Raw genomic sequence first — 26815 nt, 5'->3', positions numbered from 1 at the left:
GCTGTCTTGGTCCCTGCTGGGGGCATTGACTTTGCCACCCTTGTTGCCTGTCCCCTTAATATGGGTATGTACAATCAGCATCCCCTCATAAATGGTGGTGAGGCTGAGGCCTACAGGGACACAGGTGCCAGGCTCACTATGGTGACTGAAAAACTGGTGTCTCCTGAGCAACACCTACTTGGTCACACGTAATAAGTGACTGACATTCAGAACAAGACCTTGTTCCACCTCATGGCAGTTATTGATTTCAGCTGGGTGGGTGGGTGGGTGGGGCGAGGGGGGTGTAACAGGTCCTAAAAAGGTTGTGGTTTCCTCAGACCTAAGTGTAAAATGTCTACTAGGGGACGACTTGGAGACCTCAGCTTTGGCAGAGGTGGAATTGGAGGTGCACGCAGCAATGCTGAGCATCCAGGGCATATCTATGCCCTTACCAGAGCACAGGCTAAGAAGCAAAAAGAGCAAGGAACCTTGGAGCCTGGAACAATGGCCTAAGAGCTTCCTAAATCCAAGGGCAGGAACTGTAAGAAGTTATGCCCTACTCCAGCCGCCAGTGAGGATTCAACTCTTGAGGGTTCAGAATCCACTCCCTGGGTGGAACCTACACCAGAGGAGCTTCAAGCTGACACAGCTGAACTCTTGGGTGCAGGGGGGCCACCAGGGATGAGCTCAGTAGGGAACACCAAGTTTATCCAACACTGGAGAGCTTGAGGCAGCAAGCTGCAGCACAACAGGCAGGGGATGTCAGTGGCACCCATAAGGTGTACTGGGAATACAGACTCCTTTATTCAGAGTCCAGGGATCTCAAAGTTGGTGCCACCAGAAGATTGGTGATCCCTCTGAAATGTAGGGAATTTCTGTTGACCCTTGCACATGACATTCCCCTGGCAGATCACTTGGGGCAAAGTAAGACTTAGGACAGGCTTTTCCCGCACTTTCACTGGCCCCACATGTCAGAAGACACAAATGTGTTTTCTCGCTCCTCTGTCACTTGTCAAGACAGGTGGCAACCCAAAGGCCCCCCTCACTTCCACTTCCAGTGGTTTTGGTTCCCTTTGAGAGGGTTGGGGTAGATATTGTTGACCTCTTAAACCCTCCATCAGTCTCTGGGAACTGATGTATACTGGTGGTAGTGGACAATGGCACCAGGTAACCGGAGTCCATTCCTCTTAGGACCACTACAGCTCCTGCAGAGGCCAAAGCCCTCCTCATTATCTTTTCAAGGGCGGGCTTCCCAAAAGAAGTGGTATCAGACAGAGGTGCAAACTTCATGTCTGTATACCTGAAAGCCACGTGGAAGGAACGTGGTGTGACTTACAAGTTCACCACCCCTTACCATCCCCAGACAAATGGCTTAGTAGAGAGATTTAATAAAACTCTCAAGGGTTTGATAATGGGGCTCTCTGAAAAACTCAGCAGGAGATGGAATGTCCTATTACCATGCCTTCTCTTTCCCAACAGGGAGGACCCTCAGAAGGGTGTGGACTACGGCCCATTTCAAGTTCTGTTTGGGCACCCTGTTAGAGATCCCCTTGCTTTTGTTAGGTAACGCTGGGGACAACCTCTCAGGCCCCCAAACAAGACATAGTGGACTATGTGCTTGGCCTCAGATCAAGGATGGCTGAGTACATGAAGAGGGCTACTAAAAACCTTCAGGCCAGCCAGGAACTCGGGAAGCAATGGCATGACCAGAAGGCTGTCCTAACTGTCTACCAGCCAGGACAGGAAGTGTGTGTCCTGGAGCTTGTGGCTCTCAGGGCACTCCAGGCAAAGTGGAGTGGTGCCCACACCATTGTGGAGAGAAAAGGGGGGGTCAGCTACCTGGTAGACATTGGCACTCCCGGAAGCCCCCATAACCCCTATTATGATAGGTCAGACATGGCTCTGCTCATGGCTACTGATGAGCGACAGGAAGAGGAAAGAGACCCTCTCCCTGACCTCTTCTCCCACAATACAACTGATGGCTCAATTGATGGGGTAGTCCTTTCTGTCTGCCTGTCTGAGTCCCAAAAGGAGGACTGTAGAAACATCCTAGGGCAGTTCTCAGAACTCTTCTCCCTGACACCTGGTCAGACCACACGGTGTAAACACACCATTGACAAAAGAGACAGTTTGCCTGTGAATAGCAAAATTTACAGACAACCTGACCATGTGAGGGAGTGCATCAAATCTGAAGTTCAGAAGGTGCTAGACCTAGGGGTTATTGAGCCCTCAGATAGCCCTTGTCCAGCCCTGTAGTGCGTGTCCCAAAACCTCACTCCCGAGATGGAAAAAGAGAAATTAGGTTTTGTGTTGACTACAGAGGTCTCAAAACAGTTAAAAAACACTGATGCTCATCCTATATCTAGGGCAGATGACAAGTATCTGAGCACCTTTGACTTGACTGCTGGCTACTGGCAGATCAAGTTGGCAGATGATGTTAAACCCAAAACAGCATTTTCCACCCCTAGTGGGCATTATCACTTTACAGTGATGCCCTTTGGGTTGAAAATTGCACCTGCCACATTTCAGAGGCTGGTTTATAAAGTTCTACAGGGGTTGGAAAGCTTCAGTGTAGCATATCTGGATAATATAGGTGTCTTTAGCTCCAGCTGGGAGAATCACCTGGTCTACCTAGGACAGTGGTCTTCAAACTTTTTTTGGCCACTCCCCCCCCCCCAGAAAACTTTTTTAGAGGTTGGGCCCTCCCTCCCCACCACTACCAGAGGACAATTTCTGTATGTTGGTACTCTGCATCATCAACAGCTATCACCACCTGCATATCCCAAACCATAGCTGGTTATATTTGGCAAATAATATTGAACATGTGTTTAGCAAACTGAAGATTTGTGACTGCCTATGGGCCTCACTTACAAGAATCGGATGCGCCGACATTGATGCGTCAGATTTCTTCTGTTTCCCTATGATCCCCTAACAACGTCATAGATCCTCTGTATTTACAATACAGAGCTCCATGGTGCACGTTTTCACAGATGCATCAGAAAGTGTGATGCATCTGTTGGCGCTGAGCTTACGCATTGTTGGACAAGATCCGTAAAATGACACTGCTCTAGCAATGTGAGGAGGCTCTCCTTGGAAAAACCCCAGCATCAATTTTACGCCTACTCTGAGCAGGCGGTACAGTTTTGACGCAGTGAAGTCTCAAAATGACAAAGTGAAATGTAAATTTAACTGCGTCAGAACTATGTGGCTTTCTCTCTGGTAAGGCCTACCCTGCATACATTATACCTGGGGAAGGTATAATGTGACGGAAAGCTTTACAAACTGACGCATTGGGCCCCGTGTGTCAGTTTGTAAATCTGCAGCAGTTCTGTGCACTGCTAACGTCACTGGTGCGCCCATAAAAAAATGATGCAGCAGTGGTGTAAAGGGCATGTTAATTAGGCCCACAATATCACGGTCCCCATACTTTTTTACGGACTTCAACCGCTGCTTCCAGTTTGTTGGTATAGTCACAGCAAAGTAGCAAACATAAATGCATACAGTATTCTCCAAAGTGTCGGTTCTGCTTTACACACACGAGCAGAAAATTGGTTAGCTGCTGGTGTGCTCTCTGACCTACTTGAAGCGATTCTTAGCAAAAATATCTCCTTCGACTGTTGAAGAGACATATAGGTCTTTGAAGTTACTACTTATATAAATAAGGGGGCAACATTGATGTTTTCTTATTGCCCCCTTTCTTCCCCTTAATATGAGTCCACCATTTCCCGAGTTTCTCATTTTACAGATGTTCTCCGGCACACTCTAAGATGTTTTCGAAACGACGAAACCAAAATTGTATTTTTTAAAGGTGTAAATGAAATGCAGCAAATGCAACTGTGTAGCTCAATGAAACGGCTCACCTGCAGTAAGTGCTGTATCGAAAAATGTAGTTTACCATTTACATTTCTTTCAATGATTACCATGCCTCCTTGGTAAACATTTGAAGACATGCTTTAAGAATTCGTGCTTCTTCCATTTCCACACCACATCGCTAGCAGCATGGACCCCATCTTCACATGAAGAGCATCAAACCTGTAACTAGGATGCAGCGCTACCTGTGCAACTATTTAGCATAAAATTTCCCAGAGTTCTCTGCTCGCCGGTATGGAATATTTGGGGCAGAGAGTGGACGGAACCTGATAAAACAATCCTAACAAAGTGTATTATTTTGCCTGTTAGAAGCCAGTGGAGGTGTAGTAATTCTTGGACAACTAAACGTTTCCTTGGTCTTTGTATCATGAGGTGGTACCCCGAGACGCACCTTTATTCGCCTTTTTATTGTTAGCTTTGCGCAGTGGCAGTATCGTAGCCAATGAGGTCTAACCGAGGCGCGATTATTGCTTATTGAAAACTTTACCCAATACCCCGCCATGACGATTTGAAATATAGTCGATATTGGCAATTTTTGACAGTCTCCAAGGAGACTGAATATTAATGTATAAAAATAAGATTTTTTTTAGTAGTTTATGTGAACGTGTTGGTGTCGGCTAGACCACACAGAGTTTATTTTCTTTTAGTTCACTGTTTTCGATTTAGTTTTAGTGTGTCGGAGTTTCTGCATCCGGCAGGCACTTTCAGGATGCTTTCGTCTTGATTAGTTTTCGTATTTCTGTTGGAAGCCGTTTGTTATCAACAGGATAATGCGGAGAAAGTTCGCTCAGACTGTATGCAGTGTTTGAAACAGAACGAGAGCTGACGAAGGTGTCGAGCGTGACTTTTAACGTTATATAAAGTGGCATATTTAGGAGCCCCTAGCGCCTCCTTGCTCCACATTTCCGTCCTTTTTTTTAGACGCAAATGTGGCCCAACGAGGCCAAAAACGCCGCGCCGTTTTTTAAATGCGACGTTACCATGGTGGCGTTCAGGGGCTCAAGATAAGTGGCAGCTCCACTTTTCATAAATCTGCCCCAAAGTGCATTTCTAAACCGCTTCAGGGCACTCAATTACAGATGTTACCGAGCTCAAGGACAGAGGCGTACCATCTATTGGTACAGCAGGTGCCCAGGGGGCCGCTTTAACCCTAATTTTTCCCGTATTTTATCATTCAAACAGCAACAAAAGGGCCCATTTCCTTCCTTGCACTAGGGACCATTTTTTCACCTGAGAGGGATGAAAAGCTATAAGGTATATTTGAGAGCCCCTAGCGCCACTTTAGTGCTGCCATAGCGTCATTTTTTTTTTACGCTAAGGCAGCGTTAAAGTGGCATTTTCCCCGGACCGTATTTACAAAGTGGCTCAATGCATGCATTGCACCACTTTGTAAACCCTTGCGTCATATTATGTATGGAAGGATGCAAGGAGGGCGTTCCTGCACTAGGAGAGGCGTAAAAATGGCACAAAGGAATCTACGAGATTCCTTTGTGCCATTTTTACCTGCAATTTTTAACATTGTTAAAAAGAGGCTGACATTGGTTACAATGGGCCTCTGGGTGCTTTGCAGGGTTAGCGTCATTATTGTTTATGCTAATCCTGCAAAGCACCGGACTAGCGTAAAACATTATGAGGCTAGTCACCCTAACTACTGCCATGGTGCGCCGTATTTTAAATACGGCACTACCATGGTGGCGTGAGGGGGGCGTTAAGGTGCGCAGGAAAAATGACACTGCACCTAGTGCAAGCACAACTTTTCATAAATCTACCCCTGAGCGTGTATGCCCTGTTTGAATACTACGACAATGAGGTCACACAAAGATTCCTTGCATGGTTGCCTCGTCCAACTCAGCTACCAGATCCGGCACATGTGTAGACTGCACGAGCACAGGGCACAGAACGTACACAGCGGCATGTACCATGCACGCAATAAAACTTAGGGCCAGATTTATGAAAAGTGGAGCTGCACCCAGTGCAGTGTCACTTTTCTTGCACCTGTAGAAAAGCACCCTCTTTTTGGCATGGTTACCCCCATTTTTTGCCTAATGTCAGTGTGTTTTTAACTGTGTTCACTGGGATCCTGCTAACTAAGACCCCCAGTGACTGTGCTCTCTTTCTCTAAATTCAGTTGTTCATGGTCTTTTTCACTCCATAATTGGTATACTGGTGCCCCCATGTAAGTTCCTAGTATATAGTACCCACGTACCCAGGGCACTGCGGCACCAGGAGTCCCACATGGGCTGCAGCATGTATTATGCCACTCATGGGAGCCCATGCAAAATCTCTCTGCAGGCCTGCCATTGCAGCCTGCGTGGAAGGGTGCGTGCACTCTTTTTACTACAGGTCACTGAAGCAGGTTACTGTAAGTCACCCCTATGGCAGGCCCTCCTAGCCCAGAGGGCAGGGTGCATGTACCTGTGTGTGAGGGTGCCCCTGAATGAGCTGAGGTGCCCCCACAAACTCCAGCTCAATTTTCCTGGACTTTGTGAGTGCGGGTAAGCCATTTTACCTGTGTACTGGACATAGGCCACTACCTATGTCCGGCTACATAATGGTAACTCCAAACCCAGGCATGCTTGGTATGAAACATGTTGAAATCATACCCCAATACTGTTCCCAGTATTGGTTGTATGATCCCATGCACTGTGGGGGCTCCTTTGTGGACCCCCCAGTTTTGCTCCTACCAGTTTGCAAGGTCTTCCTGGGCAGCCTCGCTGCTGCCACCCTCCAGACAGGTTTCTGCCCTCCTGCTGCTTGAGCAGCTCAAGCCCAGGAAGGCAGAACACAGGATTTCCTTTGGGAGTGGGATTGGGAGATAACCCCTCTCCCTTTGGAAATAGGTGTTACAGGGCTTGGGAGGGGTAGCCTCCCCAAGCCACAGGTATGCTTTGAAAGGCACATTTGGTGCCCTTCTTGCAGAAACTGGTTGGCACCAGTCCAGGGATACCAGTCCCTGCTATGGTGCGAAACTGGACAATGTAAAGGGGAGTGACCACTCCCCTGTTTATCACCACCCCAGAGCTCCTACAGGGGATCACTTGGTTCTGCCATCTTGAATCCAGGATGGGCGAGAGGCCCCTGGGAGCATCTGAGTGGCCAGGTCAGGCAGGTGACGTCACAGCCCCCTCCTGATAGGTGGTCACCCTGCTAGGTGACCAATCCCCCTTTTAGGGCTATATAGGGTCTCCCTCTTGGGCGGGTCCTCAGATTCGACGTGCAAGATTCCAACAAGACTCCTCTGCAATGTTTACTTTTACTTCTGGCCACTGGAACCGCAACTGGACTCCACAGGAACCGACAATCTGCAGCTCCAGTGACGACTTTGCCTCTGCAACATTGTTTCTCTGGCTCCTCCCAGCTCCTGCAACATTTCCCTGGCTGTGCACCCTCTGAGGGTGGTAAGTCATCAGTCTGCACAAAAGAAGTAAGAAGGAATCTCGCTTGGAGTGAAGGAGTCACTCCCCAGTATCTGCAGCCACCAACGGCTCGACAACCAGCCACGTGGATCCTCTCTCCTGCAACTTTGTGTGCATCCTGCAACCCAGGTGGTGGTCTGAAGTTGTCCCTTTGGTCCTCTCTAACAGATGCCTATCTTTGGAGTGGGTGAGTCTTTGCTCCTCCTTGCATGACAGTACTCCTGTGCACCACGACTCTAGCAGCTACCAAGGCTTGTTGGCTCTTCATCCAAGGAATCTTCAGGCTCCATGTAGTCCTGTCCTCCAGCTCTCGTCTCTGACATGGACAGTCTCCTTCCTGCTACTCCAGTGATTTGGAACTCTGCCAGGTGTGCTGAGTGGGCCTCACCGCGACTCCTGTTCTTGCTGCCAGCGGGTCGCCTGTGGGGCCTCCATCTTCGTCTCAAGACTCTTCTAGTTCGTGGGGGTCACCTGGGTCTCCCCTCCATGGGTTGAGTCCCCTCTGACTCTCCTGGTCCCCAGCATTTCTACAAACTTTTTTTTTAGGAACTCTTGCCATTGCCAAGTCTTGTTAGTGGTTTTCCCTCACCACTTATGTGCTGCATCTCTCCTCGCGATGTGGAACACCGACTGCATCACTCCTGGAACTCCTCTTCTGCTCTTGTGCTGCACAGCCGGCTCCTGTCCTTCCTCGTCAACCTGGTTCAGCATCACCAGAAGGGTGGGTAGTGGCTCCTGACCCAACCGGACACTCCAACTGGAACTGGACTGCTCCCCTTTTTTTGCAGGTCCTCTTCTGGCAGACTCCATCTTCAGTTTCTTCCAGTCTTGCTTGGGTCTTGCATTGTCCTTCTGCAAAGTTTCTCTGTGGGTTTGGGTGAAAAACAGGTAATTACCTCTCTTCTCCAGGTCGCTGGGGGTCACTCTTGTATTTACCTATTGGGGTCCCAAGTGCGTTCAGCTCCCCTCTACACGTCTTACTCACCTGGGTGGGGGTCCGACCTTCACATTCCACTTTTTTAGTACATGGCTTGTTCTCCCCCTAGGGTTCCTGTTGCATACTGTTCTTTCACTGTTTTCTATTGCATTTCAATGCCTTTTCCTATGTACCAGTGTGTATATATAATTGTGTTTACTCACCTGCTAACAGAGCATAACCTATATAGTAATTTAGTATTGATGTTACCAAATAAAGTACCTTTATTTTTGTAACACTGTGTGGTTCTTTCATGTGTGTAAGTGTTGTGTGACTACAGTGGTATTGCATAAGCTTTGCATGTCTCCTAGATAAGCCTGGCCTGCTCATCCACAGATACCTATAGAGAGCCTGGCTTCCTGGACACTGCCTACACTACACTAATAGGGATACCTCGACCTGGTATAGGGTGAGAACACCTTAGGCATATACCACACACCAGGCCAGCTTCCTACATTGGTGGTCTAGCGTCGGGATAAGCACTTGCAATTGCCTTACCACTCTGCCACTGGGTACTTTCCACAGGAAAGGCTAGTACTGTTAGGTACACAATACATCTAGTATTAGGGATCTAGTCTCCTGAGTTTGGGTAAGCTAGGGGTTGGTATAGCCCTTGCTCCAAACTTTGCTGGGAGCCTAGTGCTAGAGTAGTTAGGGACTCTACACCACTCTAGCTAGCTGACATGTCTTCAGCAGAGCATACCTCTCAGCCCATGGATTCTCCCTATGAGAACCGGACCTTCCAAGAACTTAGGGAGATATGTGCTGAGAGAAAGCTGAAGACAGGGAGAAAATCCAATAAATTCTACTTCTGGGCCGGCTCCTCCAGGATGGCCAGGAACATGCTGGTAGCCAGGAGGTGAGGAGGAAGAAGAAGAGTCTGACCGTCCAGTGCTAGAAAAAGATGATTTAGCCACTGAGGTGGGTCAGGAAGTACCCAAGGAGGATCAGGAAACGTCTAGACACACCCACAGTCCTGTCAGGAGCACTGTTAGCAGTTTAAAGGGGGGTCACACCAGTAGGTCCACCTTTGTCCATAGAGGGCTGGTTGAGAGGGTGTCCAAGAATAGGAATAGATCCTCCTCTGCCCACTCTCACATCTCCTTGATATCTGAGGGAACCCACTGCTCAACTTCAGGGGAAGAATCCCTAGGCAGGGAACTCAGGCAACTGAGAATAGAGGAAGCCAAGCTGAGGCTGCAGTAGCAGCAGCTAGCCTTAGATAGGGAGGCCTTGGCAGTGGAGAGAGAAATGCAGGGGTTGGGGTTAGGACCCCTACTTGGCAGACGTACTAGTTTCAGGGACAACAGGGTCAAGGAGGACTCTTTCGACTCTAGGAACCTGAACAAAGTAGTCCCATCTTACAAGATGGGTGATGACATGTACAAGTGGTTCACTGGTCTGGGGAGGGCCTGTAAGGTACAGCGGGTCCCTCAGAGGCAGTGGGCAGCTATTTTGTGGCTCTCCTTCTCTGACAAGGGTATGGACAGACTCCTCACAGTCAGAGAAGAAGATGCAGACAACCACACAGTTTTAAAATCTGCACTTTTAGGTGCCTTTGGTCTGACTACTGAACAATATGGAATCAAGATGAGAGAGACCAGGGAAGAGTCCTCACAGAATTGGGTTGATTTTGTGGCCTGTTCCTTGAAGGCCCTGGAAGGCTAATTGCATGGGAGCAAAGTCAATGATTATCAGGGCTTATACAGCCTAATCTTAAGAGAGCACATTTTGAATAATTGCGTGTCTGATCAGCTGCATCAGTACCTGGTGGACTATGATCTGACCTCTCCCCAAGAACTGGGTAAGAAGGCAGACAAGTGGGTCAGCACCAGGGTGAGTAGGAAGGCTCACACAGTGGGTGACCACAAAATGAAGGAAGCAGGTAGGTCTCAGTATAAGCGTGGGGACAAAGATAAAAAAAAAGTCTTTATCAGCCCACAAAACCCATCTGGTGATGGGAACAAATCCTCCTCTTCCTCTTCCTACTACAAAAAGCCTTGGTGTTATGTTTGCAAAAACAAAGGCCGTAGGGTAGGGGAGAGCTCCTGCCCTATGAAAGGCACCACTAAGTCTTCCACCACTACTACCCCCACTTGTACTTCTAGTTCCCCTCACAATAGCAGTAGCGGTGGGACTACTAACAGTAGTCAATCTAAGAGTGTATCTGGGCTCACCTTAGAGTCTGTAGTGGGGTCTGGGCTAGTTAGAGAGACCACTGAGGCTGTCTTGGTCCCTGCTGGGGGCATTGACTTCGCCACCCTTGTTGCCTGTCCCCTTAATATGGGTATGTACAATCAGCATCCCCTCATAAATGGTGGTGAGGCTGAGGCCTACAGGGACACAGGTGCCAGGCTCACTATGGTGACTGAAAAACTGGTGTCTCCTGAGCAACACCTACTTGGTCACACGTAATAAGTGACTGACATTCAGAACAAGACCTTGTTCCACCTCATGGCAGTTATTGATTTCAGCTGGGGGGAGGGGGGTGTAACAGGTCCTAAAAAGGTTGTGGTTTCCTCAGACCTAAGTGTAAAATGTCTACTAGGGGACGACTTGGAGACCTCAGCTTTGGCAGAGGTGGAATTGGAGGTGCACGCAGCAATGCTGAGCATCCAGGGCATATCTATGCCCTTACCAGAGCACAGGCTAAGAAGCAAAAAGAGCAAGGAACCTTGGAGCCTGGAACAATGGCCTAAGAGCTTCCTAAATCCAAGGGCAGGAACTGTAAGAAGTTATGCCCTACTCCAGCCGCCAGTGAGGATTCAACTCTTGAGGGTTCAGAATCCACTCCCTGGGTGGAACCTACACCAGAGGAGCTTCAAGCTGACACAGCTGAACTCTTGGGTGCAGGGGGGCCACCAGGGATGAGCTCAGTAGGGAACACCAAGTTTATCCAACACTGGAGAGCTTGAGGCAGCAAGCTGCAGCACAACAGGCAGGGGATGTCAGTGGCACCCATAAGGTGTACTGGGAATACAGACTCCTTTATTCAGAGTCCAGGGATCTCAAAGTTGGTGCCACCAGAAGATTGGTGATCCCTCTGAAATGTAGGGAATTTCTGTTGACCCTTGCACATGACATTCCCCTGGCAGATCACTTGGGGCAAAGTAAGACTTGGGACAGGCTTTTCCCGCACTTTCACTGGCCCCACATGTCAGAAGACACAAATGTGTTTTCTCGCTCCTCTGTCACTTGTCAAGACAGGTGGCAACCCAAAGGCCCCCCTCACTTCCACTTCCAGTGGTTTTGGTTCCCTTTGAGAGGGTTGGGGTAGATATTGTTGACCTCTTAAACCCTCCATCAGTCTCTGGGAACTGATGTACACTGGTGGTAGTGGACAATGGCACCAGGTAACCGGAGTCCATTCCTCTTAGGACCACTACAGCTCCTGCAGAGGCCAAAGCCCTCCTCATTATCTTTTCAAGGGCGGGCTTCCCAAAAGAAGTGGTATCAGACAGAGGTGCAAACTTCATGTCTGTATACCTGAAAGCCACGTGGAAGGAACGTGGTGTGACTTACAAGTTCACCACCCCTTACCATCCCCAGACAAATGGCTTAGTAGAGAGATTTAATAAAACTCTCAAGGGTTTGATAATGGGGCACTCTGAAAAACTCCGCAGGAGATGGAATGTCCTATTACCATGCCTTCTCTTTCCCAACAGGGAGGACCCTCAGAAGGGTGTGGACTACGGCCCATTTCAAGTTCTGTTTGGGCACCCTGTTAGAGATCCCCTTGCTTTTGTTAGGTAACGCTGGGGACAACCTCTCAGGCCCCCAAACAAGACATAGTGGACTATGTGCTTGGCCTCAGATCAAGGATGGCTGAGTACATGAAGAGGGCTACTAAAAACCTTCAGGCCAGCCAGGAACTCGGGAAGCAATGGCATGACCAGAAGGCTGTCCTAACTGTCTACCAGCCAGGACAGGAAGTGTGTGTCCTGGAGCTTGAGGCTCTCAGGGCACTCCAGGCAAAGTGGAGTGGTGCCCACACCATTGTGGAGAGAAAAGGGGGGGTCAGCTACCTGGTAGACATTGGCACTCCCGGAAGCCCCCATAACCCCTATTATGATAGGTCAGACATGGCTCTGCTCATGGCTACTGATGAGCGACAGGAAGAGGAAAGAGACCCTCTCCCTGACCTCTTCTCCCACAATACAACTGATGGCTCAATTGATGGGGTAGTCCTTTCTGTCTGCCTCTCTGAGTCCCAAAAGGAGGACTGTAGAAACATCCTAGGGCAGTTCTCAGAACTCTTCTCCCTGACACCTGGTCAGACCACACGGTGTAAACACACCATTGACAAAAGAGACAGTTTGCCTGTGAATAGCAAAATTTACAGACAACCTGACCATGTGAGGGAGTGCATCAAATCTGAAGTTCAGAAGGTGCTAGACCTAGGGGTTATTGAGCCCTCAGATAGCCCTTGTCCAGCCCTGTAGTGCGTGTCCCAAAACCTCACTCCCGAGATGGAAAAAGAGAAATTAGGTTTTGTGTTGACTACAGAGGTCTCAAAACAGTTAAAAAACACTGATGCTCATCCTATATCTAGGGCAGATGACAAGTATCTGAGCACCTTTGACTTGACTGCTGGCTACTGGCAGATCAAGTTGGCAGATGATGTTAAACCCAAAACAGCATTTTCCACCCCTAGTGGGCATTATCACTTTACAGTGATGCCCTTTGGGTTGAAAATTGCACCTGCCACATTTCAGAGGCTGGTTTATAAAATTCTACAGGGGTTGGAAAGCTTCAGTGTAGCATATCTGGATAATATAGGTGTCTTTAGCTCCAGCTGGGAGAATCACCTGGTCTACCTAGTAAAGTGGTCTTCAAACTTTTTTTGGCCACTCCCCCCCCCCCCCAAGAAAACTTTTTTAGAGGTTGGGCCCTCCCTCCCCACCACTACCAGAGGACAATTTCTGTATGTTGGTACTCTGCATCATCAACAGCTATCACAACCTGCATATCCCAAATCATAGCTGGTTATATTTGGCAAATAATATTGAACATGTGTTTAGCAAACTGAAGATATGTGACTGCCTATGGGCCTCACTTACAAGAATCGGATGCGCCGACATTGATGCGTCAGATTTCTTCTGTTTCCCTATGATCCCCTAACAACGTCATAGATCCTCTGTATTTACAATACAGAGCTCCATGGTGCACGTTTTCACAGATGCATCAGAAAGTGTGATGCATCTGTTGGCGCTGAGCTTACGCATTGTTGGACAAGATCCGTAAAATGACACTGCTCTAGCAATGTGAGGAGGCTCTCCTTGGAAAAACCCCAGCATCAATTTTACGCCTACTCTGAGCAGGCGGTACAGTTTTGACGCAGTGAAGTCTCAAAATGACAAAGTGAAATGTAAATTTAACTGCGTCAGAACTATGTGGCTTTCTCCCTGGTAAGGCCTACCCTGCATACATTATACCTGGGGAAGGTATAATGTGACGGAAAGCTTTACAAACTGACGCATTGGTCCCCGTGTGTCAGTTTGTAAATCTGCAGCAGTTCTGTGCACTGCTAACGTCACTGGTGCGCCCATAAAAAAAAGATGCAGCAGTGGTGTAAAGGGCATGTTAATTAGGCCCACAATATCACGGTCCCCATACTTTTTTACGGACTTCAACCGCTGCTTCCAGTTTGTTGGTATAGTCACAGCAAAGTAGCAAACATAAATGCATACAGTATTCTCCAAAGTGTCGGTTCTGCTTTACACACACGAGCAGAATATTGGTTAGCTGCTGGTGTGCTCTCTGACCTACTTGAAGCGATTCTTAGCAAAAATATCTCCTTCGACTGTTGAAGAGACATATAGGTCTTTGAAGTTACTACTTATATAAATAAGGGGGCAACATTGATGTTTTCTTATTGCCCTCTTTCTTCCCCTTAATATGAGTCCACCATTTCCCGAGTTTCTCATTTTACAGATGTTCTCCGGCACACTCTAAGATGTTTTCGAAACGACGAAACCAAAATTGTATTTTTTAAAGGTGTAAATGAAATGCAGCAAATGCAACTGTGTAGCTCAATGAAACGGCTCACCTGCAGTAAGTGCTGTATCGAAAAATGTAGTTTACCATTTACATTTCTTTCAATGATTACCATGCCTCCTTGGTAAACATTTGAAGACATGCTTTAAGAATTCGTGCTTCTTCCATTTCCACACCACATCGCTAGCAGCATGGACCCCATCTTCACATGAAGAGCATCAAACCTGTAACTAGGATGCAGCGCTACCTGTGCAACTATTTAGCATAAAATTTCCCAGAGTTCTCTGCTCGCCGGTATGGAATATTTGGGGCAGAGAGTGGACGGAACCTGATAAAACAATCCTAACAAAGTGTATTATTTTGCCTGTTAGAAGCCAGTGGAGGTGTAGTAATTCTTGGACAACTAAACGTTTCCTTGGTCTTTGTATCATGAGGTGGTACCCCGAGACGCACCTTTATTCGCCTTTTTATTGTTAGCTTTGCGCAGTGGCAGTATCGTAGCCAATGAGGTCTAACCGAGGCGCGATTATTGCTTATTGAAAACTTTACCCAATACCCCGCCATGACGATTTGAAATATAGTCGATATTGGCAATTTTTGACAGTCTCCAAGGAGACTGAATATTAATGTATAAAAATAAGATTTTTTTTTTGTAGTTTATGTGAACGTGTTGGTGTCGGCTAGACCACACAGAGGGGCATATTTATACTCTGTTTGCACCGAATTAGTGTCATTTATTTTTACTCTAATTCGGTGCAAAACTAACTCCATATTTATACTTTGGTGCTAGACCCCTCTAGCACCAAATTTATGGAGTTAAAGTCATTTTTTGAAAGTGGATACCTTCTTTGCCTTAATGAGATGCAAGGTAGGCGTTTCCGTGCAAAAAATGACTCTATGGCCTTAACGCCATATTTAGGGGCATATTTATACTCTGCGGCATATTTATACTCTGTTTGCACCGAATTAGCGTCATTTTTTTTTACTCTAATTCGGTGCAAATCTAACTCCATATTTATACTTTGGTGCTAGACCCATCTAGCACCAAGGCCCTGATTTAAATTTTTTTTGCACCGCATTAACGTCATTTTATGACGCAAAAGTGGCGTAAACTTACAAAATATTGGCCCTTATTTATACTTTATGCTGCAAAACTGCACTAACTCAGTTTTGCACCAAAATGTTTAGCACCGGCTTGCACCATTTCTGTGCACCAGCCGGGCACCATATTTATGGAATGGTGCAAGTCGGTGCAAAGGGTAGTCTAGAGTAAAAAAAAAAGACTTTAGTCGGGTGGGGCTGCTAGTATAGAAGAAGAGGGTTTAGCACCAAAAAACGACTTTAGGCAGGTTAGAGTAAAAATAAATGACTCTAACCAGATTAGCGTCATTTTATGGTGCTAAACCTACCATGCCCATTTCAGGGCCCCCTATGGCACTTAAACAAAAACAAACAAAAAATTAAATACAATCTTATCTGTACTTACCTGGGATAGGGTCCCCCATCCTCCGCAGTCCCTATGATGTGGGTGGGGGTGCACCTGGGGCCTGGGGAGGGCACCTCTGGGCTTATTCCATGGTGTTGCACCATGGAAATAGGCCCACAGGTCCCCTAACCCCTGCCCTGACCCAGGTCTTAAAAAATGGGGCAAAGCTTGCTTTGCCCCATTTTTTGACCCCTCCTCCCTCCCTTGCACCATTTTTACATGGGAGTATAAATATGGTGTTAAAGCCATAGAGTCATTTTTTTGCACGGGAACGCCTACCTTGCATCTTATTAAGGCAAGGTAGGTTTCCACTTCCAAAAAATGACTTTAACTCCATAAATTTGGTGCTAGACGGGTCTAGCACCAAAGTATAAATATGGAGTTAGTTTTGCACTGAATTAGAGTTTTAAAAAACGGACGCTAATTCAGTGCAAACAGAGTATAAATATGCCCCTTAGCATCAAAAAATGATGCTAATCTGGTCAGATTAATTTATTTTGACTCAAAACTGCCTAACGTCATTTTTTTTAAAGCTAGCCTACCCTTTGCACCGGCTTGCACCATTCCATAAATATGGTGCCCAGCTGGTGCTAAAAAATGGTGCAAGCTGGTGCAAAACTTTTTGGGGCAAAACTGCCTTAGTGCAGTTTTGCACCAAAAAGTATAAATACGGCCCAGAGTTTATTTTCTTTTAGTTCACTGTTTTCGATTTAGTTTTAGTGTGTCGGAGTTTCTGCATCCGGCAGGAACTTTCAGGATGCTTTCGTCTTGATTAGTTTTCGTATTTCTGTTGGAAGCCGTTTGTTATCAACAGGATAATGCGGTGAAAGTTCGCTCAGACTGTATGCAGTGTTTGAAACAGAACGAGAGCTGACGAAGGTGTCGAGCGTGACTTTTAACGTTATATAAAGTGGCATATTTAGGAGCCCCTAGCGCCTCCTTGCTCCACATTTGCGTCCTTTTTTTAAGACGCAAATGTACGCAAATGTGGCCCAACGAGGCCAAAAACGCCGCGCCGTTTTTTAAATGCGACGTTACCATGGTGGCGTTAGGGTGGCGTTCAGGGGCTCAAGAAAAGTGGCAGCTCCACTTTTCATAAATCTGCCCCAAAGTGCATTTCTAAAGCGCTTCAGGGCACTCAATTACAGATGTTACCGAGCTCAAGGACAGAGGCGTACCATCTATTGGTACAGCAGGTGCCCAGGGGGCCGCTTTAACCCTAATTTTTCCCGTATTTTATCATTCAAACAGCAACAAAAGGGCCCATTTCCTTCCTTGCACTAGGGACCATTTTTTCACCTGAGAGGGATGAAAAGCTATAAGGTATATTTGAGAGCCCCTAGCGCCAAGTGCTGCCATAGCGTCATTTTTTTTTTACGCTAAGGCAGCGTTAAAGTGGCATTTTCCCCGGACCGTATTTACAAAGTGGCTCAATGCATGCATTGCACCACTTTGTAAACCCTTGCGTCATATTATGTATGGAAGGATGCAAGGAGGGCGTTCCTGCACTAGGAGAGGCGTAAAAATGGCACAAAGGAATCTACGAGATTCCTTCGTGCCATTTTTACCTGCAATTTTTAACATTGTTAAAAAGAGGCTGACATTGGTTACAATGGGCCTCTGGGTGCTTTGCAGGGTTAGCGTCATTATTGTTTATGCTAATCCTGCAAAGCACCGGACTAGCGTAAAAAATTATGAGGCTAGTCACCCTAACTACTGCCATGGTGCGCCGTATTTTAAATACGGCACTACCATGGTGGCGTGAGGGGGGCGTTAAGGTGCGCAGGAAAAATGACACTGCACCTAGTGCAAGCACAACTTTTCATAAATCTACCCCTGAGCGTGTATGCCCTGTTTGAATACTGCGACAATGAGGTCACACAAAGATTCCTTGCATGGTTGCCTCGTCCAACTCAGCTACCAGATCCGGCACATGTGTAGACTGCACGAGCACAGGGCACAGAACGTACACAGCGGCATGTACCATGCACGCAATAAAACTTAGGGCCAGATTTATGAAAAGTGGAGCTGCACCCAGTGCAGTGTCACTTTTCTTGCACCTGTAGAAAAGCACCCTCTTTTTGGCATGGTTACCCCCATTTTTTGCCTAATGTCAGTGTGTTTTTAACTGTGTTCACTGGGATCCTGCTAACTAAGACCCCCAGTGACTGTGCTCTCTTTCTCTAAATTCAGTTGTTCATGGTCTTTTTCACTCCATAATTGGTATACTGGTGCCCCCATGTAAGTTCCAAGTATATAGTACCCACGTACCCAGGGCACTGCGGCACCAGGAGTCCCACATGGGCTGCAGCATGTATTATGCCACTCATGGGAGCCCATGCAAAATCTCTCTGCAGGCCTGCCATTGCAGCCTGCGTGGAAGGGTGCGTGCACTCTTTTTACTACAGGTCACTGAAGCAGGTTACTGTAAGTCACCCCTATGGCAGGCCCTCCTAGCCCAGAGGGCAGGGTGCATGTACCTGTGTGTGAGGGTGCCCCTGAATGAGCTGAGGTGAGGTGAGGTGCCCCCACAAACTCCAGCTCCATTTTCCTGGACTTTGTGAGTGCGGGTAAGCCATTTTACCTGTGTACTGAACCTATGTCCGGCTACATAATGGTAACTCCAAACCCAGGCATGCTTGGTATCAAACATGTTAAAATCATACCCCAATACTGTTCCCAGTATTGGTTGTATGATCCCATGCACTGTGGGGGCTCCTTCGTGGACCCCCCAGTTTTGCTCCTACCAGTTTGCAAGGTCTTCCTGGGCAGCCTCGCTGCTGCCACCCTCCAGACAGGTTTCTGCCCTCCTGCTGCTTGAGCAGCTCAAGCCCAGGAAGGCAGAACACAGGATTTCCTTTGGGAGTGGGATTGGGAGATAACCCCTCTCCCTTTGGAAATAGGTGTTACAGGGCTTGGGAGGGGTAGCCTCCCCAAGCCACAGGTATGCTTTGAAAGGCACATTTGGTGCCCTTCTTGCAGAAACTGGTTGGCACCAGTCCAGGGATACCGGTCCCTGCTATGGTGCGAAACTGGACAATGTAAAGGGGAGTGACCACTCCCCTGTTTATCACCACCCCAGAGCTCCTACAGGGGATCACTTGGTTCTGCCATCTTGAATCCAGGATGGGCGAGAGGCCCCTGGGAGCATCTGAGTGGCCAGGTCAGGCAGGTGACGTCACAGCCCCCTCCTGATAGGTGGTCACCCTGCTAGGTGACCAATCCCCCTTTTAGGGCTATATAGGGTCTCCCTCTTGGGCGGGTCCTCAGATTCGACGTGCAAGATTCCAACAGGACTCCTCTGCAATGTTTACTTTTACTTCTGGCCACTGGAACCGCAACTGGACTCCACAGGAACCGACAATCTGCAGCTCCAGTGACGACTTTGCCTCTGCAACATTGTTTCTCTGGCTCCTCCCAGCTCCTGCAACATTTCCCTGGCTGTGCACCCTCTGAGGGTGGTAAGTCATCAGTCTGCACAAAAGAAGTAAGAAGGAATCTCGCTTGGAGTGAAGGAGTCACTCCCCAGTATCTGCAGCCACCAACGGCTCGACAACCAGCCACGTGGATCCTCTCTCCTGCAACTTTGTGTGCATCCTGCAACCCAGGTGGTGGTCTGAAGTTGTCCCCTTGGTCCTCTCTAACAGATGCCTATCTTTGGAGTGGGTGAGTCTTTGCCCCTCCTTGCATGACAGTACTCCTGTGCACCACGACTCTAGCAGCTACCAAGGCTTGTTGGCTCTTCATCCAAGGAATCTTCAGGCTCCATGTAGTCCTGTCCTCCAGCTCTCGTCTCTGACATGGACAGTCTCCTTCCTGCTACTCCAGTGATTTGGAACTCTCTGCCAGGTGTGCTGAGTGGGCCTCACCGCGACTCCTGTTCTTGCTGCCAGCGGGTCGCCTGTGGGGCCTCCATCTTCGTCTCAAGACTCTTCTAGTTCGTGGGGGTCACCTGGGACTCCCCTCCATGGGTTGAGTCCCCTCTGACTCTCCTGGTCCCCAGCATTTCTACAAACTTTTTATTTAGGAACTCTTGCCATTGCCAAGTCTTGTTAGTGGTTTTCCCTCACCACTTATGTGCTGCATCTCTCCTCGCGATGTGGAACACCGACTGCATCACTCCTGGAACTCCTCTTCTGCTCTTGTGCTGCACAGCCGGCTCCTGTCCTTCCTCGTCAACCTGGTTCAGCATCACCAGAAGGGTGGGTAGTGGCTCCTGACCCAACCGGACACTCCAACTGGAACTGGACTGCACCCCTTTTTTTGCAGGTCCTCTTCTGGCAGACTCCATCTTCAGTTTCTTCCAGTCTTGCTTGGGTCTTGCATTGTCCTTCTGCAAAGTTTCTCTGTGGGTTTGGGTGAAAAACAGGTAATTACCTCTCTTCTCCAGGTCGCTGGGGGTCACTCTTGTATTTACCTATTGGGGTCCCAAGTGCGTTCAGCTCCCCTCTACAGGTCTTACTCACCTGGGTGGGGGTCCGACCTTCACATTCCACTTTTTTAGTACATGGCTTGTTCTCCCCCTAGGGTTCCTGTTGCATACTGTTCTTTCACTGTTTTCTATTGCATTTCAATGCCTTTTCCTATGTACCAGTGTGTATATATAATTGTGTTTACTCACCTGCTAACAGAGCATAACCCCTATATAGTAATTTAGTATTGATGTTACCAAATAAAGTACCTTTATTTTTGTAACACTGTGTGGTTCTTTCATGTGTGTAAGTGTTGTGTGACTACAGTGGTATTGCATAAGCTTTGCATGTCTCCTAGATAAGCCTGGCCTGCTCATCCACAGATACCTATAGAGAGCCTGGCTTCCTGGACACTGCCTACACTACACTAATAGGGATACCTCGACCTGGTATAGGGTGAGAACACCTTAGGCATATACCACACACCAGGCCAGCTTCCTACATTGGTGGTCTAGCGTCGGGATAAGCACTTGCAATTGCCTTACCACTCTGCCACTGGGTACTTTCCACAGGAAAGGCTAGTACTGTTAGGTACACAATACATCTAGTATTAGGGATCTAGTCTCCTGAGTTTGGGTAAGCTAGGGGTTGGAATAGCCCTTGCTCCAAACTTTGCTGGGAGCCTAGTGCTAGAGTAGTTAGGGACTCTACACCACTCTAGCTAGCTGACATGTCTTCAGCAGAGCATACCTCTCAGCCCATGGATTCTCCCTATGAGAACCGGACCTTCCAAGAACTTAGGGAGATATGTGCTGAGAGAAAGCTGAAGACAGGGAGAAAATCCAATAAATTCTACTTCTGGGCCGGCTCCTCCAGGATGGCCAGGAACATGCTGGTAGCCAGGAGGTGAGGAGGAAGAAGAAGAGTCTGACCGTCCAGTGCTAGAAAAAGATGATTTAGCCACTGAGGTGGGTCAGGAAGTACCCAAGGAGGATCAGGAAACGTCTAGACACACCCACAGTCCTGTCAGGAGCACTGTTAGCAGTTTAAAGGGGGGTCACACCAGTAGGTCCACCTTTGTCCATAGAGGGCTGGTTGAGAGGGTGTCCAAGAATAGGAATAGATCCTCCTCTGCCCACTCTCACATCTCCTTGATATCTGAGGGAACCCACTGCTCAACTTCAGGGGAAGAATCCCTAGGCAGGGAACTCAGGCAACTGAGAATAGAGGAAGCCAAGCTGAGGCTGCAGAAGCAACAGCTAGCCTTAGATAGGGAGGCCTTGGCAGTGGAGAGAGAAATGCAGGGGTTGGGGTTAGGACCCCTACATGGCAGACGTACTAGTTTCAGGGACAACAGGGTCAAGGAGGACTCTTTCGACTCTAGGAACCTGAACAAAGTAGTCCCACCTTACAAGATGGGTGATGACATGTACAAGTGGTTCACTGGTCTGGGGAGGGCCTGTAAGGTACAGCGGGTCCCTCAGAGGCAGTGGGCAGCTATTTTGTGGCTCTCCTTCTCTGACAAGGGTATGGACAGACTCCTCACAGTCAGAGAAGAAGATGCAGACAACCACACAGTTTTAAAATCTGCACTTTTAGGTGCCTTTGGTCTGACTACTGAACAATATGGAATCAAGATGAGAGAGACCAGGGAAGAGTCCTCACATAATTGGGTTGATTTTGTGGCCTGTTCCTTGAAGGCCCTGGAAGGCTAATTGCATGGGAGCAAAGTCAATGATTATCAGGGCTTATACAGCCTAATCTTAAGAGAGCACATTTTGAATAATTGCGTGTCTGATCAGCTGCATCAGTACCTGGTGGACTATGATCTGACCTCTCCCCAAGAACTGGGTAAGAAGGCAGACAAGTGGGTCAGCACCAGGGTGAGTAGGAAGGCTCACACAGTGGGTGACCACAAAATGAAGGAAGCAGGTAGGTCTCAGTATAAGCGTGGGGACAAAGATAATAAAAAAGTCTTTATCAGCCCACAAAACCCATCTGGTGATGGGAACAAATCCTCCTCTTCCTCTTCCTACTACAAAAAGCCTTGGTGTTATGTTTGCAAAAACAAAGGCCGTAGGGTAGGGGAGAGCTCCTGCCCTATGAAAGGCACCACTAAGTCTTCCACCACTACTACCCCCACTTGTACTTCTAGTTCCCCTCACAATAGCAGTAGCGGTGGGACTACTAACAGTAGTCAATCTAAGAGTGTATCTGGGCTCACCTTAGAGTCTGTAGTGGGGTCTGGGCTAGTTAGAGAGACCACTGAGGCTGTCTTGGTCCCTGCTGGGGGCATTGACTTCGCCACCCTTGTTGCCTGTCCCCTTAATATGGGTATGTACAATCAGCATCCCCTCATAAATGGTGGTGAGGCTGAGGCCTACAGGGACACAGGTGCCAGGCTCACTATGGTGACTGAAAAACTGGTGTCTCCTGAGCAACACCTACATGGTCACACGTAATAAGTGACTGACATTCAGAACAAGACCTTGTTCCACCTCATGGCAGTTATTGATTTCAGCTGGGTGGGTGGGTGGGTGGGGCGAGGGGGGTGTAACAGGTCCTAAAAAGGTTGTGGTTTCCTCAGACCTAAGTGTAAAATGTCTACTAGGGGACGACTTGGAGACCTCAGCTTTGGCAGAGGTGGAATTGGAGGTGCACGCAGCAATGCTGAGCATCCAGGGCATATCTATGCCCTTACCAGAGCACAGGCTAAGAAGCAAAAAGAGCAAGGAACCTTGGAGCCTGGAACAATGGCCTAAGAGCTTCCTAAATCCAAGGGCAGGAACTGTAAGAAGTTATGCCCTACTCCAGCCGCCAGTGAGGATTCAACTCTTGAGGGTTCAGAATCCACTCCCTGGGTGGAACCTACACCAGAGGAGCTTCAAGCTGACACAGCTGAACTCTTGGGTGCAGGGGGGCCACCAGGGATGAGCTCAGTAGGGAACACCAAGTTTATCCAACACTGGAGAGCTTGAGGCAGCAAGCTGCAGCACAACAGGCAGGGGATGTCAGTGGCACCCATAAGGTGTACTGGGAATACAGACTCCTTTATTCAGAGTCCAGGGATCTCAAAGTTGGTGCCACCAGAAGATTGGTGATCCCTCTGAAATGTAGGGAATTTCTGTTGACCCTTGCACATGACATTCCCCTGGCAGATCACTTGGGGCAAAGTAAGACTTAGGACAGGCTTTTCCCGCACTTTCACTGGCCCCACATGTCAGAAGACACAAATGTGTTTTCTCGCTCCTCTGTCACTTGTCAAGACAGGTGGCAACCCAAAGGCCCCCCTCACTTCCACTTCCAGTGGTTTTGGTTCCCTTTGAGAGGGTTGGGGTAGATATTGTTGACCTCTTAAACCCTCCATCAGTCTCTGGGAACTGATGTATACTGGTGGTAGTGGACAATGGCACCAGGTAACCGGAGTCCATTCCTCTTAGGACCACTACAGCTCCTGCAGAGGCCAAAGCCCTCCTCATTATCTTTTCAAGGGCGGGCTTCCCAAAAGAAGTGGTATCAGACAGAGGTGCAAACTTCATGTCTGTATACCTGAAAGCCACGTGGAAGGAACGTGGTGTGACTTACAAGTTCACCACCCCTTACCATCCCCAGACAAATGGCTTAGTAGAGAGATTTAATAAAACTCTCAAGGGTTTGATAATGGGGCTCTCTGAAAAACTCAGCAGGAGATGGAATGTCCTATTACCATGCCTTCTCTTTCCCAACAGGGAGGACCCTCAGAAGGGTGTGGACTACGGCCCATTTCAAGTTCTGTTTGGGCACCCTGTTAGAGATCCCCTTGCTTTTGTTAGGTAACGCTGGGGACAACCTCTCAGGCCCCCAAACAAGACATAGTGGACTATGTGCTTGGCCTCAGATCAAGGATGGCTGAGTACATGAAGAGGGCTACTAAAAACCTTCAGGCCAGCCAGGAACTCGGGAAGCAATGGCATGACCAGAAGGCTGTCCTAACTGTCTACCAGCCAGGACAGGAAGTGTGTGTCCTGGAGCTTGTGGCTCTCAGGGCACTCCAGGCAAAGTGGAGTGGTGCCCACACCATTGTGGAGAGAAAAGGGGGGGTCAGCTACCTGGTAGACATTGGCACTCCCGGAAGCCCCCATAACCCCTATTATGATAGGTCAGACATGGCTCTGCTCATGGCTACTGATGAGCGACAGGAAGAGGAAAGAGACCCTCTCCCTGACCTCTTCTCCCACAATACAACTGATGGCTCAATTGATGGGGTAGTCCTTTCTGTCTGCCTCTCTGAGTCCCAAAAGGAGGACTGTAGAAACATCCTAGGGCAGTTCTCAGAACTCTTCTCCCTGACACCTGGTCAGACCACACGGTGTAAACACACCATTGACAAAAGAGACAGTTTGCCTGTGAATAGCAAAATTTACAGACAACCTGACCATGTGAGGGAGTGCATCAAATCTGAAGTTCAGAAGGTGCTAGACCTAGGGGTTATTGAGCCCTAAGATAGCCCTTGTCCAGCCCTGTAGTGCGTGTCCCAAAACCTCACTCCCGAGATGGAAAAAGAGAAATTAGGTTTTGTGTTGACTACAGAGGTCTCAAAACAGTTAAAAAACACTGATGCTCATCCTATATCTAGGGCAGATGACAAGTATCTGAGCACCTTTGACTTGACTGCTGGCTACTGGCAGATCAAGGGCCGTATTTATACTCCGTTTGTGCCGAATTTGCGTCGTTTTTTTCGACGCAAATTCGACGCTAAACTAACGCCAACTAACGCCATATTTATACTATGGCGTTAGAGGCGTATAGCGCCAAAGTTCCCGGAATGTGCGTCATTTTTTTGCGTGAACCCCTTCCTTGCGTTAATGATATGCAAGGGAGGCGTTCCGGTCTAAAAAATGACTCCCAGGCCTTTACGTGGTATTTATACTCCCGGGCAAAAGAGACGCCCGGGAGTGGGCGTGGCTAAAAACGGCGCATTTGCGCCGCTTTTTAACGCCTGGGTCAGGCATGGCGTTAAGGCCCATATTTATACTTTTTGACGCTAAACTGCGCTAACGCAGTTTAGCGTCAAAAAGTTTTGCGCCGGCTAACGCCATTCTGAAGCGCCATGCGGGCGCCGTATTTATTGAATGGCGTTAGCCGGCGCAAGCAGACCGGCGCTGCCTGGTGTGCGCGAGAAAAACCACGTACACCAGGCAGCGCCGGCGTAGGGGGAAAATGGCGCATGGACGTCTTAAAATGGGGCAAGTCAGGTTACGTCGAAAAAATCGTCGTAACCCGACTTGCGCCATTTTTTTTCGACGCCCATCCCCCATCAACATGACTCCTATCATTGTAAAGATAGGAGTCATGCCCCCTTGCCCAATGGCCATGCCCAGGGGACTTCTGTCCCCTGGGCATGGTCATTGGGCATAGTGGCATGTAGGGGGGCACAAATCAGGCCCCCCTATGCCAAAAAAAATTATTAAAAAAAAAAAAAAAAATACTTACCTGAACTTACCTGAATGTCCCTGGGGTGGGTCCCTCCAGCCTTGGGTGTCCTCCTGGGGTGGGCAAGGGTGGCAGGGGGGGTCCCTGGGGGCAGGGGAGGGCACTCTGGGCTCATTTTGAGCCCACTTGTCCCTTAACACCATGCCTGACCCAGGCGTTAAAAAGCGGCGCAAATGCGCCGTTTTTAGCCACGCCCACTCCCGGGCGTCTCTTTTGCCCGGGAGTATAAATACCACGTAAAGGCCTGGGAGTCATTTTTTAGACGGGAACGCCTCCCTTGCATATCATTAACGCAAGGAAGGGGTTCACGCTAAAAAATGACGCACATTCCGGGAACTTTGGCGCTATACGCCTCTAACGCCATAGTATAAATATGGCGTTAGTTGGCGTTAGTTTAGCGTCGAATTTGCGTCGAAAAAAACGACGCAAATTCGGCGCAAACGGAGTATAAATACGGCCCTAAGGGACAAGTGGGCTCAAAATGAGCCCAGAGTGCCCTCCCCTGCCCCCAGGGACCCCCCCTGCCACCCTTGCCCACCCCAGGAGGACACCCAAGGCTGGAGGGACCCACCCCAGGGACATTCAGGTAAGTATTTTTTTATTTTTTTTAAATAATTTTTTTTGGCATAGGGGGGCCTGATTTGTGCCCCCCTACATGCCACTATGCCCAATGACCATGCCCAGGGGACAGAAGTCCCCTGGGCATGGCCATTGGGCAAGGGGGCATGACTCCTATCTTTACAATGATAGGAGTCATGTTGATGGGGGATGGGCGTCGAAAATAAATGGCGCAAGTCGGGTTACGACGATTTTTTCGACGTAACCTGACTTGCCCCATTTTAAGATGCCCATGCGCCATTTTCCCCCTACGCCGGCGCTGCCTGGTGTACGTGGTTTTTCTCGCGCACACCAGGCAGCGCCGGTCTGCTTGCGCCGGCTAACGCCATTCAATAAATACGGCGCCCGCATGGCGCTTCAGAATGGCGTTAGCCGGCGCAAAACTTTTTGACGCTAAACTGCGTTAGCGCAGTTTAGCGTCAAAAAGTATAAATATGGGCCCAAGTTGGCAGATGATGTTAAACCCAAAACAGCATTTTCCACCCCTAGTGGGCATTATCACTTTACAGTGATGCCCTTTGGGTTGAAAATTGCACCTGCCACATTTCAGAGGCTGGTTTATAAAGTTCTACAGGGGTTGGAAAGCTTC

The 26815-nt window shown here is 48.5% G+C and overlaps 2 non-coding genes across 2 annotated transcripts; both read left to right on the top strand.

The window, feature by feature from the left end:
* The first annotated feature begins 4262 nt into the window (after positions 1-4262).
* On the top strand, positions 4263-4403 carry LOC138266695 (U4 spliceosomal RNA). The gene has a single exon (XR_011199628.1). It is a non-coding gene; the product is annotated as a U4 spliceosomal RNA (small nuclear RNA).
* A 10310-nt stretch (positions 4404-14713) lies between these two features.
* Positions 14714-14854, top strand: LOC138266694 (U4 spliceosomal RNA). Its single transcript, XR_011199627.1, has one exon. It is a non-coding gene; the product is annotated as a U4 spliceosomal RNA (small nuclear RNA).
* Positions 14855-26815: the final 11961 nt, after the last annotated feature.

This window comes from Pleurodeles waltl, chromosome 11 (genome assembly GCF_031143425.1).
Source record: "Pleurodeles waltl isolate 20211129_DDA chromosome 11, aPleWal1.hap1.20221129, whole genome shotgun sequence".
Lineage (NCBI taxonomy): Eukaryota > Metazoa > Chordata > Amphibia > Caudata > Salamandridae > Pleurodeles > Pleurodeles waltl.
The sequence above is the reverse complement of the archived record's forward strand: the minus strand, read 5'-3'. Positions and strand labels throughout refer to the sequence as shown.